Here is a 17202-nt window from a genome sequence, read left to right on the forward strand (position 1 = left end):
GAACAATTCTGGGGCTTCTACAACATTTAAAATTAGTGGCATTCCCACGGTCATCTAGCTTGCTTAGGCAATACCTTTGCCTCACTTGTCAGAAGCCACTGTTTTTGATATAAATATTTGCAATTATACAAGTGAGAGCTAAACTCATTTATTTGTGAAACACTAGCTAACAGCTCAAAACTTCAACACTGACATATTATTAGCACCAATATTTTACAAAAGATTTATATTGCTTTAACACAAAATGCTTCCTTTTTGTATTGTACACTTAGTTCATTACAAGAGAACATTTAGAACACTACCAGTAACTTAATACCATATCCCGGTCTTCTAAACTAAAAGCATGGTCATGAGACACAACCAAGTTTGTAATGATAACCTTTACTTTTTCTGCTGAACATTTTACACGAAAACAGAGCAGCAAGCTTTCTTAAACCTATCATTATGATTCTGAAATTTGAGTTACAATATAGATCAGAGTACAAGAATGTATTTGTTCTTCTATTATTTGTATTCCTAAAGTAGGATTTATTTCCACCTTGGGATGTTCTTTCAACTTTTGTAGATCTGGGTTGCATTAGCACAATTTTGTATGAATAATTGATCTCACTACAGTCTTGGGTCACATTAGGGCTACATTACAATGGCATAGTTTGTTATCTTTCCCAAGGGAATTTCCATTCATATATCTTATTTGTTGTTTCATAATCTAAATCTTTTTACAGATTCCCCTGCTGGTTTGACTGACTTTTTTTTCCCGTTGTCATGGTTTTGAATTACTATCTGACATCCAGCGGCTTTGCACTCCCTTTTAATTACTTTTGTCTTAATTTTCTAGCATGTATCGACTCTTGAATGCGAATGAGCTACCAATTACTCTGCAATATATTACAAACTTCATTCAGTTGATTGAACTAACCTAGAAATGGACATCATAGAAACTTGGCTTTTGAAAACAAAAATGAATATAATGACACTCAATGACCATTATGGACACCGTCCACAAAGTTTTTACAGGACAGGGTTTAGACAAAATGAAAAATACAACCAACCACCAAGATCACCAAAACCTATCTCCTGATGCTGATCAGTCACATTTGGACATATTAACTTGTTTTGCATAGCTATGCTGGGGTGTATGCAGTTTCATCCACCAATGACATCCTTGGTGTGCATATGTTTCAAGGGCTGTTGTGTCAGCCGCAGCCCTGCCCTCCCTGCTGCCTCCAGCTTGCCCAGTTTCCCAGGAACACAACCGCCCCTTCTCCTGAACAGCAGTTCCCATTTCACATCAATTTACAGATCCATCCTGATCAGTGCCTGCTTCTCCTTGGTTCAAAGTATTTCCACACGGTTTCCTTTCCTCCTTCAATTAGAGACACTCATGAAAGCTTGTATTGTCTGCTGTTGTTACTTTCAGAGTTTGTTGCTCTGTTTTGCCTCACTGTGGCGGTACACTGGAAATCAAGCCAAACTATTGCTGGAGTTGTTACAAAAGTTGAAAATCAAAGTCCCTAGTTTGGTTGGTTGATATACTTAGATTAACAGGTAACATGGACCAAGCTTCTGTAGTTAACGAGAACTGCTTATTACTAACAAATCGGCTGTAACCACAAAGTAAAAAACAACTATTGACACTGATCGAATAGTTAAAACTTTAACCGTCCCCCTTTAAAAGTTACCTACACACAAACAAAATATACCAGTGCTATAGATGGAGAGGGCGGAAAAAAAACTGGAAAAAAAGTTCAATGGCACAAGTCCTCATGATTTGACAGAGGAGTTTATTTTTCTTCCAAAGTCCTTTACACAGAAACACTGGAGGTATAGATTATTCATCCCTTCTAGCCTGCTTGACAACTCAATGAGATCATGGCTAAACTGCGGCCTAACTCCGTATAGCTGCTATTAGCCCATATCACTTAACAAAGATTTATCTGTCTCAGATTTAAAATTAACAATTGATCCAGCATTCATTGCCATTTGTGACAGTGTTCCAAATATCTACCAATTTTTCTGTGTAGCAGTCTCTTGTCTGGCCCCAATTCTCAGACTATGATATTGAGTCCGAGAATCCCCAACCAGTGGAAAGAGGTTTCTAAACTTTTATTGGGTTCTTTCACTTCTTCCCATGAGGCACAATTCTCTAACTTTTTGATTAAGAGCAATAGCTCACAGCAATTGGTGGGAGAAAACAACTTGCTTCCTTTAATTTCAGGTATTTTACTAGATACAGAGAAACAGACACACTGCCTCTCCTTTCAGAGGTCTGAGAGCTTCCTCTCTCCTTCACATCACAGCTGCTCAGCTACACAGGAAGCAGACAGGTGTTGTCAAGGTGACGACCTTTGGCATCCACAGCTGATCACAATTCAGCAAATCAATCAGCAACTTGTTGCCAGTCAAGTCTGTTTGTGCCTAGCAGTCTCCTTTTATGCCTTCCCCCATTGCCTCCAAAGCAATAATGTAAACACAAAACACAAATGGGTTTCAGAAACTTGCTTTATGAATGTACAGCAATTCCTTTAACATTCCACTGTTGTAAAACAGTCCTTTCCTCAACTCAGTTCACAATTGAAAATAAATTAAAAAGATGCGGTCTTTACACCTTATAGTGCGCCTTTTGAAAATTCATTCAAGGATGAGGACATTCCGGCTAGGCCAGCATTTATTGGCCATAGAGCAGTTAAGAGCCAACCACATTGCTACTGGTCTAGAGTCACATGGAGGCCAGACAGTTCAGCAACTAACAACCAATGAACATAGCTTCATTGCGAAGGATAATATCAAAAATAAGACAAAAGATTGTATGATTACAGGGTATTAGAACTTAACGTTACATAGCTCCTCAAACATGTGAGAAGTCATGACATGCAAAAGTGATTTTATACATTTACGTGTGTTTAAAATGAACATTGATATTGGACCTGTCCAATGAATCAATGTGTTTGTCTAAGTAACACTATGGCCAACAGAACAGGAACTTCTCAGGTTCGATCCACACCATGCTCACAGTTAGCTCTTCTTAGTTGCATTGAATAAACTTGACAACACCCGAAGGAGAGACAAACGAGTCAGGGGATCATGCCACAGTGACTCAATGAAATTGAGGCAGCAGACACAAATCTGGAAATTGTATTCAGTTATGAAAAGCACATGGTGGGATTTTCTGCCAATATTTACTGTCAAAGGTTCATTCGGATTAGGACATCTTGGAAAGCGAATGGTTTTCAGAAGAGATAGGGAAGGCAGACAATTGTATTTTCATCCTGTAGTGAAGTTTTCTGTAGTTAGACAAAGCAACTCTGCACTTTGAAAGCACAAGACTGGCCTATTTGAGGATCTCCACGCAAATCAAAAAAACTATTTTTTAAAGAATTTCAAGGGAGTATTCTTAGTCTCTTTCAAAATATTATTTTTAATTGGAAATATTGCCATTTACCCATCGTTTCGGTGAAACTTGTGCGGTCAACTAACAAGACAATTTTTTTTCAGTTCTGGTGTGAAACATGAGACTCAGGCAGAGAAATCTATGTTAGAATTTGGCTAGAGAGTACCTCTAGTAATGTGTCCACAGGTTAAGTGTGGTCAAATTCAATCCAACTATTTACATTTGGTCAGGGTTTTGACACAGGAAAACAAAGCACTGCTTACATTCTTGCACAATGTGCTTCAAGTTTTTCACCCAAACAAAATATGCAGCATCTGAATGACAGGTTACACCTTATTAAATATTTTGAAGACTTGAATCAAAATAGTTTACAGGAAAAGTTGGGTCTTCTGGCTGAAATCCAAAACCAAGAGTTGTTTGCTCTTCAGCTTAAGTACACCATCCAAAATGACGAGCATTGTGCCAGGAGACCTCAGACCCCTGGACTGTTCCTCTTGCACAACGTGGGAATTAAGGGATGCTTCTAGCGTCGCAGATGGATACGTGTGCAGGAAGTGTGTCCATTTGTAGCTACTGGCAAATTGCTTTTCAGAGCTGGAGCTGTAGTGGAATCATGGTGGAGCATCCATGATACTGAGAAGCTGCCCCGAATATTTTTAGGAATTCCCACCCCCAAAGCCTTTCACAATTTGCCTATTCTAGTTAATATTGGAAAAGTTTCAGGAATTCAAAGAAAATTCAAGTACATTTCATTAGAATAGGACAACCAGGGAAACATCAATGCCCAGAGGATCAAAGTGGTAAAGTGTGTGGAAACAGGACTGTAGCTTATTTGAACAAATTACAATTGAAGTGAGAGAAGGTATTTGCGGTTTTAACAGGTTTGAAAATGATGTAATGCTCAGACTTAAATGAGATGTATTTCAAATGAGATGTATTTCAAACTGAGCTGTGTGAGGGAAAGGAGGAACTTGCAAGGGCCCTGACATTAACTGAGGACTGAAAAACAGCTAATACACTGTAATTAAAGAAGGATGGTCAGGATACCTGCAGAATCAATGGGCAGGTAGGAAGGCAAAAACAATGTTAGCTTTCCTTTCAAGAGGACTAGAATCCAAGAACAGAGATGTATTGTTGAGGCTATACAGAGGAACCTCAATTATCCGAATACCAATTATCCGAAAATTAGATTATCCAAAGGAGATCTCGAGGTCCCGACAGAAACATTACATCAAAAGCGTGTATCCAACACTGATCGCGTCTTTTGTTTGCAGTGATTAAAAGTGCTGCCGAGAACAGTCCTGGACTGATGGGAGCCCAGGCACCGTATATAAATGACTGACTTCTCACCGCCCCCACACTTTCCCTGAAGTTCTACACTGACACGTACCCTAAACCTCCCTTTCCCAGATAATCTAATCTTGTCCTGTACAGGGCAAAGGTAGACCCTGTCAAAAATTTGCAGTAAAAAGTTGTGTGTGTGTGTGCGCGCTATTTGGAGACTCAACCCCCACAAAAAGCAGTAGCAGCAGCAGTCTTGCTGTTGGTGTGGGCAGGGGTGAGGGCAGACAGTGGGTGGGGTTGGGGGCGGTGTTGGACAGGGTTGGGGGTGATGTTGAATGAGGTTAGAGGCAGTGATGGGCGGTGTTGGACAGGGTTTGGGGCGTGGGCCAGGGGTGGTGTTGGATGAGGTTGGGGGCGGGTGGCAGGCAGTGTTGGACAGGGTTTGGGAGGCGGCGGGAAAGCGGTGATGGATGAGGATGGGGCAGGTGGTGGGTGGTGTTGGAGGGCCGGTGTTGGTCGGGGTTTTGTATGGGGTTTGAGGGGCGGGCGATGTTTGGGAGGGGGGTGAGCGAGGGCTCGCGCACGCTGTGCTGCTGCTAGTCTCCTGAACAGGGAGCAGACTTAATAGAAAACTCAGAGTCCCAGAGGTAAATTATTGAATCGATTAATCGAATAATCAATTATGCGAATGAAATAGCACCCGCCCATCTCGTTCGGATAAACGACGTTCCTCAGTATAAGGCTCTGGTCAGACCACATTTGGAAAACGGTCAGCAGTTTTGGGCATCATATCTAAGCAATGTGCTGGCCTTAGAGGGGGTCCAGAGGAGGTTTACAAGAATGATCCTACGGTTAAAGGCTTATGATAGCAGGAGCCATTGAGGACTCAGGGTCTGCACTCAATGCAGTTTAGAAGGACAAGGGGGTTCTTAGTGAAACTGACAGAATATGGAGGGGCCTGGATTGAGTGAACATGGAGAAGGTTTTTCCACTAGTAGGAGACTAGAACCCAAGGACACTAATCTAAGCCAGCTCAGGCATTTTAATAATCAGAAATTTCAAATTAAGGTGTGAATTCACCATTTTCTCAAAGGCAATTAGAAGTGGACAGTAATCACCTAACCAATGATGCCCAACTTCTATGAAAGAATTTTTTCAGAAATTCAAATCACAATAAGACGACAGTTATTGAATCAAATGTTGATTCTAAGTGAAGGGGTTGGTGCTGTCTCAGACTTTTCCAACATCTTGCACTACTGACAGGGCAAGTCTAAAAGATGTGAAGAAGGCATTGGTACACTTGCCTTTATTGGCCAGTGCATGAAGTATAGGAGTTGGGAAGATTTGTTGCAGCTGTACATGACACTGGCTAGGCCACCTTTGGAATACTGTGTGCAATTCTGGTCTCCTTCCTATTGGAAGGATGTTGTAAAAAGGGTTCAGAAAAGATTTACAAGGATATTGCCAAGGTTGGAGGATTTGAGCTATAGGGAGATGACGAATAGACTAGCAGTACTTTCTCTGAAATGTCAGAGGCTGAAAGGTAACCTCATAGAAGTTTATAAGGTATGGGTGGATCCAAGATGACAGCGATCTGAGTAGATCTGCCTTGCTGAGCTCTGCACCCCAGGCCAGCAGTAGTGGTATTTTTACCCTCCACCTTACCTTTTTTTGTTGGAGAAAATTGACGTTAAACGGTTGTGAAACCATCTAAATCCATTTGCAGTGGAGCCTCGATTTTCTGAGCAAGACGGGAGGGGAGTTTGGTGGCTGGGAACAAGCGATAATCCACGAGTGCCGGTTGTCCAAGTGTCTCTCGATTACGTAGCAATTCATGTCATAGTGCCGGTTAGCCGATAGCTGATTGAGTGCCAGTTATCAAACATCTCTCGATTATCTGGCAACGTATGCCATAACGTCATTTAACCGATAACTGAATGCTGGGTTGCCGGCTGCCGTTTTTGCAGGGCCTTGAGATCTTGTTCAGATGGACCGGGATTCGGATGGTTAATGTTCGGATAGCCAAGGTCCTCCTGTTAATCCTTTTTGAGTGAGCGGGGATGACGAAAGGAAAGCATGTAGCCAAACTCCAACACTCGGAACACTCACTGAGGACATCGGGTGGGCCCGCAACTACGGCTGCGGCTCCTTTGGCAACCGAGAAAGAGGTACCTGCACAACAGAATGTCACTGAAGAACTCATGGTGATCAGAGGGATGATCAAGGAGTTGATGGAAGATAATTGTACTCGACTGGAGCCGATCTCCTCATGCTTTTGTAGCACGACTAAGGAGCTGGAAGGGCTCGGGAAGAGAGTTGAAGAGGTCGAGCGCTAGATTGTAGCATGGGAGACTGAGGTAGATTCCTAGGCGGGGCAGATGCAGGCCCTCTAAAAACAGGTCCGGGCTTTGACTGAACAGGTCGATGATCTGGGTAGGAGGAAAACTATCCAGGTTGTTGGGCTGCTGGAGGGAGTGGAAGGTTGGCAGCCAGCAAGCTTTTATTAAGACAGGCTGCCACAGTTTCTTGGCTGGGATGCTGATGTGGACCAGGTGAAGGTTGACAGAACTCACTGGGTTGCGCCCCGCCCAGTCCCGATACTTCAAAACTACAGGGACAAGCAGAGAGTCCTAGAATCTTCTAGATGGATGGCGGAAGATCCCCAGGCCCTGACTTATCAGGAACTAAGATAATGCTTTTCAAGGACTTTTCTGTGATGGTGATCCGTAAAAAGAAATAGTTTGATGAGGCCAAGAGGAAATTAAGGGACTTTGGTATTCAACATTCAATGAGATACCCAGCAGTGCTTCATATTAATCACAAGGAGACGGTGTGATCATTTGACACCTCGGAACAAGTGAAATGTTTCTTGGACTCTAAAATAATTTGATGGATTTATATCCTGGAGAATATTTTTTTTTCTTGCTATGTTTCTTCTAATGTTACCCTTTTCTTAAAACAGCTGCTGTTGGTGTGATTTTTTTTTTGCTCTGATTAAGATTGGTGTTGATATATAGTTGTGGGAGTTCAGAGTGATCACTAATTTGTCTGTTTCCTTCTACTGCTTGGGTCTGGGATGTGGCTTGAGCTGGAAAGGGGAATGGAGATGCACGTGGGAGGTGTAAGCACCCTCAATGGGCAGGAGGTAGAGTCCCCCATCAAGTGCCTTTTTGTGTTCTGTAGTTTTTAGTTTCGTATTTTGGTTTTTTGTAAATAGACTCCACGAGTCTTCTTTCGAATATGCCCAGCGCGCTGTAAGTCGAATTCTTCCTCTCTGCAGCTCAAAGGTGGTTGGAAAAGATCATGGCTCGCAGCATTCTTAAATGGCGCACATGGACTATTGGAGGGATCCATTCACCAGTTCAAAGAAAAATGGTGTTGTTGAACCTTAAAAAGGAGAGGGTAGATGTTGACTTGTTGTAGGAGATTCATCTTAATGACATGGAACACAAAGTTACAGCTGGACAGGTTTGATCGGGTGTTTCCCTCCTCCTTGAATATTAAGAACAGGGGATTGGCAACACTTGTCCGGAAGAATATTCCATTTAATTTAACAGATTGTGTTAATGGTGAATATGAACAGTTGTTATCCTTATGGCCATAATACATGGCGAGGAATATGGTACTTTGAATGTCTATTATTCTCCACCCCAATCCTTAAATTTTTGACCGAGGCACTAAGCTGATGGCTTGTGTGTTATGGTATTTTATAATGGGGGGGCTTTAAGTGTCCTATGGATCCTGTCTGGATAGAATGCCTAAAGCTTTCTCTACAATGTAAACAGTTGGGTGATCTCTGTGTGGAATGGGTTTGGTAGACATTTGGAGCCATTGCCACCCGATGGGCAGGGACTTTACAATCTTTTCCAATCTTCACAAGTGCCATATGAGAATTTTTTTCCCTAACTCCTGTGGCTCTTCTACATTTGGTGGCATCTTGTTCAATTGGGTACATTGCCATCTATGATCATGGGACAGTATACTTAGTGGGCAAGATTAAGGGTAATGCAATGAGCTCTCGGTACTGGCGAAAGGATCCCTTCATCCTCAAAGACAGCAAGTTCATTAAGTACCTTTCTTGGGAATTTGAAGCATTTTTAGCCACCAACTCGGGTACAGCTAGTAATCCGTCCATTCTTTAGGAGACTGCGAAGGTTAGAGGGATAAGTATCTCATACTCGGCCAGTCAGAAGTGTCTGCTCAAGGCATGGTTGAAGGCAGCTGAGACGGCATCTTACAGTAGACCGTCAGTGACTAAGCTGCTTTGGATCATAGGCCTTCGATCCGCCTTAAACTCCATGCTTACGCAAATAGCCAGGAAAGAAGTTTCCTTTGCGAAGCAAAGGTTGTTTGAGCCTGGTGATAGGCGGGTAAATGTTTGGCATATCTGGTTCGGAAGAAGAATGCCTACCAATCTATTGCTTCTATTAGAGAAAGGAATGGGACTCTTTCTTGTAATGCTAGAACGATCAATGCGTGTTTCGAAGGTTCTACTCTAAACTGTATTGGTCAGAATGTTGGGAGGATAGACTAGATAAAATTGAGCCTTATTTTTTAGGAACTTGGTCTTCCTGGTGTGTCTGCTGAGCAGGTATCTCTCCTTAGTGCTCCATTAACAGCATAAGAGATACAGGAGGCGGTGAGCAACTTCAAAGCGGAAACGTGCCCAGCCCTGATAGTTTTCCCAATGAGTTTTATAAAGAATTTGTAAACATACTGTCAGGGCCAATGCTCGACATGTATAATTATTCAGATATGTGTGATTGTCAAGGATAGCAGGAGGCAGAGGCTAATATCTCCCTTATCCTCAAGAAAGGGAAGGCCCCAGAGGACTGTGCTTCTTATAGACCTGTCTCACTCTTGAATTCTGATCATAAAATCTTGTCCAAGACTTTGGCATTGAGGTTGGAAGGGGTGTTGCCCTCTACTGTTAAAGATGATCAGGCTGGCTTTATAAATGGTCACAGATCCTCTAATAATGTTCAGAGGTTGATTAGCATGATTCAAGTACACCAGCAGCAATCGGTTCAAGGGTCCGTATCTTTGGATACGGACAAACATTTGATCGGGTGGAATGGCTGTATCTTTTTTATACTCTGGAACGGTTTGGCCTGGATAAAGTGTTTACTAGATGGGTAAGGGTCCTATACAGTGATCCTCTGGCAGAGGTTCACACCAATGGTACAAGGCCTGACAATTTTAACATTGGTAGGGGCAGTCAGCAAGGCTGAATCCTCGTACCTTTGCTTTTCACACTGGTGATTGAACCACTGGTGGAGGCCATTCGTGGTGATCCTAATATAGGTGCCCCATGGTGGGGTCGAAGGTGCATAAGATTAAACTATATGTGAATGATATTCTTATTTTTCTCCTGAACCCAGCATTCTTGGTGCCCTGTTTGATACGGTGTAATGATGCATATGGTTTTCACAGTACAAAGATCAATTTTTCCACAGTTGGAGGTTATGCCGGGGGGGGGGGGGGGGGGGTCAGGGAACTTAGGGGAATACCTGGCGCGGAAGGTGGGTTCCCCTTTAAGTGGACACAGGCAGGTTTTCTTTACTTGGGCTTCTCTGTTACCCTTAGATTTGATCAGTTATTCAAGGTTAGGTTTGTTCATTTGTTTGACAAGATTAAACAAGACCTTCAAAATGGGGGGGGGGGGGGGGGGCCTTCCAATATCATGCTTGGGTTAAGTCGCTCGTCGCAAAATGAATGTTCTTTCTTGCTTATTGTACCCTTAGCAGATGCTCCTTTTAGTCTTTCCAAGTCGAACATTTCACAAATTGAATGGCTGGCTTCGCTCTTTCATTTGGCATTATAAGTGGCCCATTATTAAGCTTGTGGAACTGCAACTGCCCCAGGGATTGGGGAGTGGACCTCCCAGGCATTAGGCAGTAGCAACTGAGCTCCCTCCTATCTCTTCTAAGTAATTGGGCCTGTGGGGAACTCGGTGTCGCCCCGGTTGGACATTGAGGCCTCCCAGACCAAGTGCCCGCTTATCAACTTGTCGTTTTTAGACAAAAATGAGGACTGTTGCAGAACACTGCCATGGTCCAATAGTTACTAACTCAGTCACAGCATGGAGGGTAATGAGGCAGATGGAGGATACTGAGTGTAAAACATCTTTTCTTACTTCCATAGCTGGCATGCCGGGTTTCCAGCCAGGGCCAATGGATCCCTATATACAGGTGACACTGAGGTCTGGGAGAGAGAATTAAGAATTGATATCCCTTCAGAAGCATAGGAGGACATTTGCGAGAATGCGAGGAGGATTTTGATATATAGTAGGACCCATGCTATGTAGTTAAAAACTTTTCATAGGGCTCACCAGGTCCCAGATCATCTTGCAACATTTAAGCAGGAGCATCTTCAATGTGTTCCAAATGTAAAATAAATATGGGTACTCTCACTTATCATCTGTGGCCCTGCCACACATTCCGTGCCTATTGGAGCACTGTGGCAGGAGTAATGGAGAGTGTCTTGGGGAGCAAAGTCAAGGTGGACCCAGTCTCTTTGCACCTGGGTTTGCCGAATTTATCTCCCTTTGATGTACATGGGAAAAACCTTTTTACATTCTCACTTTTTGTGCGAGGAAGAACATTGTGGTGTTCTGGGTGTCTTGAGAAACCCCCTGGTCTGTTGGGGTGGCGTAAGTTAATTATGGAACACATTCCTTTGGACTTTCTTACAAAGATGATGCACCAGAAAACGGATGACTTTTACAAGACATGGCAGCCCTTCTTGAATTACTTGGAAGCAGATCTGTCTGCCATTTTGATTAAGGCTTTTGTCTAGCCATGATGATTTAGTCTGATAAACCTATTATCATGAGGAAGAAGTTTGTACAAATGTGTTTAATAATTAATACTTTTGTAGGTTGAGAGATGGGTCTTGTTGTGCTGAGCTGCATAACTTATTTATTGATTTGTAATAAGTGTAGTTTTGATTTCTTTCGTAGAGTAGTATAGTAGTTGGTTTATTGTGGTTTTTGATGTTATGATATACAGTGGTGACCCCGGAATCCGAACGCTCTATTGTTCGAACAACTTGGAATCCGAACAATTGAGAAAATTTTGCCCTAAAATCCGAACACCACATACTGTTCATTGTTTGTTCAGTTCGTCCCGGGAAGTAGTCGTGAAAGTATCTCTCGTGTATCTATCACTAGTTTACCTCATGTTTTCACCTTGATTTGTGCTTTTTTTTAAAATTATCACCCTTGTGCATTCACCATGACACTCAAGAAGAGCAGTGAAGCAAATAAATGCATTCACCATTAGCACTCCTCCCTAAGGTAAATGAAGTTATCTTCATGTTAGTACATTGATTTCTTGCTTTTATTATTATAACTTGATATTTAGGTAATTTACTTATCTTATTTTACCTTAACTATATGTATTTGCAGTTAAAAGTGTCTTGAAAATGTTTTTTTTTGGGGTCCAGAAACAGATTAACTCACTTTCCATTATTTCTTATGGGGAAAATAGTTTCAGAATCAGAACTTTTCGCAATCCGAAAAACCTCCTGGAACGAATTAGATTCAGATTCCGAGGCATCACTGTATTTTCATATTTTTCTAACTTTCTAATTTTGTGAAGAAAAACTTTTCAATAAAAATAAAAATAAAAAATATCATGAGGGGCATAAATAGACAAGCTCTTTTCCAAGGTGGGGGGGGGGGGGGGGGGGAAGTTCAAAACCAGAGGCCATAAGGGAAAGATTTAGGAAGCAACGTTTTCTTGCCAAGGATAGAAAGCAAATGAACTGCCAGCGGAAGTGGTGGAGGCTGTTACAATTACAACATTTGAAAGACATCAGGATGGGCATAAGAAGAGGAAGGGTTTACAGGGATATGGGCCAAACTTTGGCAAATAAGAGTAGATTTATCTGGTTGGTATGGATGAGTTGGACTGAAGGGGGTGTTTCCGTACTGTATATCTCCATAACTCCTTTCACTCTGCGTTTGTTTCAAACATGTAACTAAATAAAAATTAAAATTAAATGGACGATTTTGATTCAGATTTTAATTCAATGTGGCTTTTGAACTGAAAAGAGTTTCTAAACAGAGACAACAATTTTGTTTTTGGGGGGGTGCGTGGTTTTGGAAGGTGCAGGAACTAACGAATAGTCAGAATTACACAGCATGGAAAGCGACTATTCGATCCAACCAGTCCATGCAGACCATAATTCCAAACCAAACTAGTCTCACCTGCCTGTGCTTGGCCCACATCCCTCCAAAACATCTCTTATTCCTGTACTTATCAAATGTCTTTTAAAAATTGCAACTGTACCCCCATCCACCACTTCTTCTGGAATTTCATTCCACACATGTATCACTTTAAAAAAAAAGTCCCTAATGTCTTTTTTTCAAAATCTTTCTCCTCTCACCTGAAAAATATGCCCTCTTGTCCTAAAATCTCCCACCCCAGGGAAAAGACCATTCACTTTATCTATACCCCTCATTAATTTATAAACCCGTGAAGGTCACCAGTCAACCTTCGACGCTTCAGTGAAAATAGTCTCAGAACATCCAGTCTCTCCTTTTAACTTTAACCTCTCCAGCTTAATAACACCCAGACTGGACAAGTACGCCAGAAGAGGCCTCATCAACATCCCGTACAACCTTCACGTAACGTCCCACGCAGAGAAGGATTTCAACAAATTACAGAAGGACCTTAGTAACCTTACACAATGGCCAGATAATTATCAATTAAAATTCAATACAGATAAGAAAGAGCTAATACATTTTTGGGATGAAGAAGAGATCACATTATTTTGAAGGTGCTAGAGTAGAGGACTGAAAGGAAATAGTCAAAGTTGCATAGATTTATGGCACAGAGAAAAGGTCCTTCAACCCATTAAGTCTACTATTTTCCAGCATTGGCACATACCTTTGTATGCCTCGGCATTGAAAGTGTACATCTAAATTATTATAGAACATAGATAACAGAACAGTACAGCTTAGGAAAGGGTCTTTCGGCCCAGTGTTGTGCTGAACATGATGCCAAGTTAAACTAATCCCTTCTGCCTGTCCTTGGCCCATATACCTCCACTTATTGCGCATTCATGCACTTATCTAAACATTCCTATCGCAGCTGCGTTGACCATTGACCCAGCAGGGTATTCCAGACTCCTACCACTCTGTAAAAACAAACTTGCCCCCCTCACCTTAAATGCATGTCCTCTACTATTACACATTTCAACTTTGTCCCAAAGATTTGACCATCAGCCTTTCCGTGATTCTAATAATTTTATAGATTTCTATCAAGTCTCCCATCAGTATCCCCGCTTCAGAGAAAACAACCCAAGTTTTTCTAGGCTCTCCTTATAGTTCATACCCTGTAATCCAGACAGCAACCTGGTAAACCTCTTCTGTACCTTCTCCAAGCATTTACATCCTTCCTGTAAAGTGGTGACCAGAACTGAATGTAATACTCTGTGGCCTAATCAAAAGTCTTAAAGCTGCAACATGACATCCTGACTTTTGTGCTCAGTTCCCCAAACAATAAAGGCAAGCATGCCACATGCCTTCTTTACCATCCTATCTACTTGTGTGACCACTTTTAGGGAGTTATGGACTTGAACCCAAATATACAGCAATGCTGTTCAGGATCCTGCCATTAACAGTATACATTCCCTTAACATTAGATTGCTAAAGTGCAGCTCCTCACACTTACCCAGATTAAATTCCATCTGCCATTTCTCCACCCGTATCTGCAAATAATCTATATCCCCACCCCAACCCATCCTTTGACAACCTTCTGCATTATCCAAAACTCCACTGATCTTTGTTTTATCTCAAATTTACCAAATCTTCATATATAAGTGTTCCCAGTACGGATCCCTGCATACCCTCACTAGTCACAGACCTCTAGCCAGAGAGCCTCCCTTCCACTACCTCTGCTTTCTGTGGGAAAGCCAGGATCCAAACAGCTAATCCCACTTCACGAATCCCACTAGATGAGCCTACCACGAGGGACCTTGTTGAAAGCTTTACTAAAATCTATGCAGAAAACATCTACTGCTCTACCCTCATCGATCACTTTCGTCACCTCCTTGAAAAATTCAATCACCTCCCCTCAACAAACCCACACACACTGTCCCTAATTAGGCCGTGCTCTTTCAAATGCACGTAAATCCTAACCCTAAGAATTCTCTCCAATAGCTTCCCAACCACCGATTCTTAAATATTATGACAGCTTCTGCTTCAACCACCCTCACAGGCAGTGGGTTGCAGATTCCCACCACACCTAAGGGGCAACGTTTTCACGCAGAGGGCGGTGCAGGTGTGAAATGAACTACCAGAGGAAGTGGTGGAGGCTCGTATAATTGCAACATTTAAAAAGGCATCCGGATGGATTTATGAATAGGAAGGGTTTGGAGGCATATGGGCCAGATGCTGGCAGGTGGGACTAGATTGGGTTGGAATATCTGGTCGGCATGGACGAGTTGCACCGAAGGGTCTGTTTCTGTGCAGTACATCGCTATTACTCTTGGTAAATTTTAGTTTTACTCCCATCGTCTTTAAATCCCTGACCTTAAATCTATGCTATCCAATCATTAATTCCTGCACTGAGGGAGAAAGTTTCCCATCTACGTCACTCAAATACGTCATCATCGTGACTGTGCAGTCTCCTCTGCTCCAAGAAAAACGACCAGTGTATCCAGTCTCGCTTCACAACTAAATCTCTGTGGCACAAGTAACATGGTAAATCATCTCTGCACCCTCTCCAGTACAGCCATATCCTTCCCATGATGCAGACTGCAAAAATGTACACAATAATTTGGCTATGGCCTAATCCTTTTTTTAATATACAGTTCCAGCATAATCTCTCAGTTTGTAAACTTAATGCCTATCCCATATGCCTTTTTAAAAACCAATTTATCTCCTAATTCTGCTACCTAAAAGTACAGGTGGTTACGCACACTAAGTTCTCTCTAATTCTTCGTGCTTCCTAGGGTCCTAACGTTCATTACATATTCCTTTGCCTTTTTCACCTGTTAAAGTACATCACCTCACACCTATCCAGACGGAATTCTATTTACTAATGTTGAATCCATCTGACTAGCCCATCCTCGACTATCCTCACAGTTTACCACCCCACCAATTTGCACATCATCTGCAAACTTAGTGATCAACACTCTTACATTCAAATCCAAATCATTTATATAAACACACACAAGAGACCCAACACTAATTCCCGTGGAGCACCACTGAACACAGGCTTTCAGTCACAAAAGCATCCCTCAACAATCACCCTCTGATTCCTGTCTCACAGCCAATTCTGGATCCAATTAGCCAAACTTCCTTCAATCTCATGTCAGAAAGCCTTGCTGAAGTCCAAGTCAACTAGACTGAAAGCATTGCCCTCATCTACACACCTGGTTACTCTTCAAAAAAATTCAATCAAGTAGTTTGGACATGACCTTCTCTGAACACGTTGACTATTCCTGATTAATCCTGCTGCTTGAAGTGTGAATTAATTCTGTCCCTCAGAACTGCTTCCAATAGTTTCCCACCACCAAGGTTAGATGAAGTTTCCTGATTTATGTTGTACTCCCCTTTGAATAACTGGGCCACACTGACTGTCCTCCAAGTGCTCTAGCACTTCTGTTGCCACAGCCGAACTGAAGATTATTGTCAGCACTACTGCCATTTTCTGCCTTGCCTCACTCAACAGCATGGAATACATTTCATCCAACCCTAGGGATTGATCTATTTTTCAGCCTGCCAGACCACTCAACCTCATTTCTGTCTTTGCTAATACTTTTAAGTATACCACTCACTGATAAACACCGACAAAATATTAATTTAGAACCCTACCAATATTCTCTGACTCTACGCAAAAATTACAACTGTGGTCCATAATAGGCTTAGTTTTTCACTAGCTATAATTTTATCCTTAATATACTTTTAGGATAACTTCGGATTCTCCTTTATTTTACCTGCCATTCTTTCATGGCCCCTTTCTGCTCTCAATTTCTTTTTAAGTTTCCCTTGCATATTTGTTAGTCTGAGTGGTCCTGCTATTTTGAGCACTCTAACTGTCATAAGCTTCTCTTTATCTAATCCTGTGTATCCTTTGATATCCAGAGTTCACAGGATTTGCAGGTTCCACCTTTTGTCTTTATTGGAATATGTTTGCCCTGTACTCTAGTACCAGGAAGAAATTAGGAATTAAGAATTAAGTAAATAAAAGAGAGATGGAGGGCCAGGTGATGTGGGAGCTGGTGGACCCAATTATGGTTCACAGTGACTGATCTGTAGCAAGCTTTGGTTGTTTGATGAACTGGCTCAGAGCCGAGAAGCTGGACTCTGAGCTTCAAATACTGCAGAGTTAACAGTCCTGGTCCACTGATCCTTCTTCAGAATGGCTGCAAGGTTTCTCCAGTGATTTCTGTTTTTGTTTCACATTTCCAGCATCCACAATTCTTTGGTTTTCTTAAGCAAACTATTTTCTCATCAACCCATTCAATAATGTTATTACACAAACACATTTGTGGAGTAGGTTGGACTTGAACTT

At 42.0% G+C, this 17202-nt stretch overlaps 1 protein-coding gene across 3 annotated transcripts in view; it reads right to left on the reverse strand.

Annotated features, from left to right (window-relative positions):
• The window catches only part of ankrd11 (ankyrin repeat domain 11), a 205559-nt gene that overhangs the window by 149859 nt on the left and 38498 nt on the right, over positions 1-17202 (reverse strand). The window contains exon 1 of one of the 3 annotated variants that reach the window (XM_072596078.1): positions 6341-8008. The exons of the other annotated variants lie outside the window; for them this stretch is intronic. The gene's annotated coding sequence lies outside the window, so the exon portion shown is untranslated. Of the gene's footprint in view, positions 1-6340; positions 8009-17202 lie in introns of those variants that run through there. 3 annotated transcript variants of the gene reach the window in all.

This window comes from Chiloscyllium punctatum, chromosome 26 (assembly GCF_047496795.1).
Source record: "Chiloscyllium punctatum isolate Juve2018m chromosome 26, sChiPun1.3, whole genome shotgun sequence".
NCBI lineage: Eukaryota > Metazoa > Chordata > Chondrichthyes > Orectolobiformes > Hemiscylliidae > Chiloscyllium > Chiloscyllium punctatum.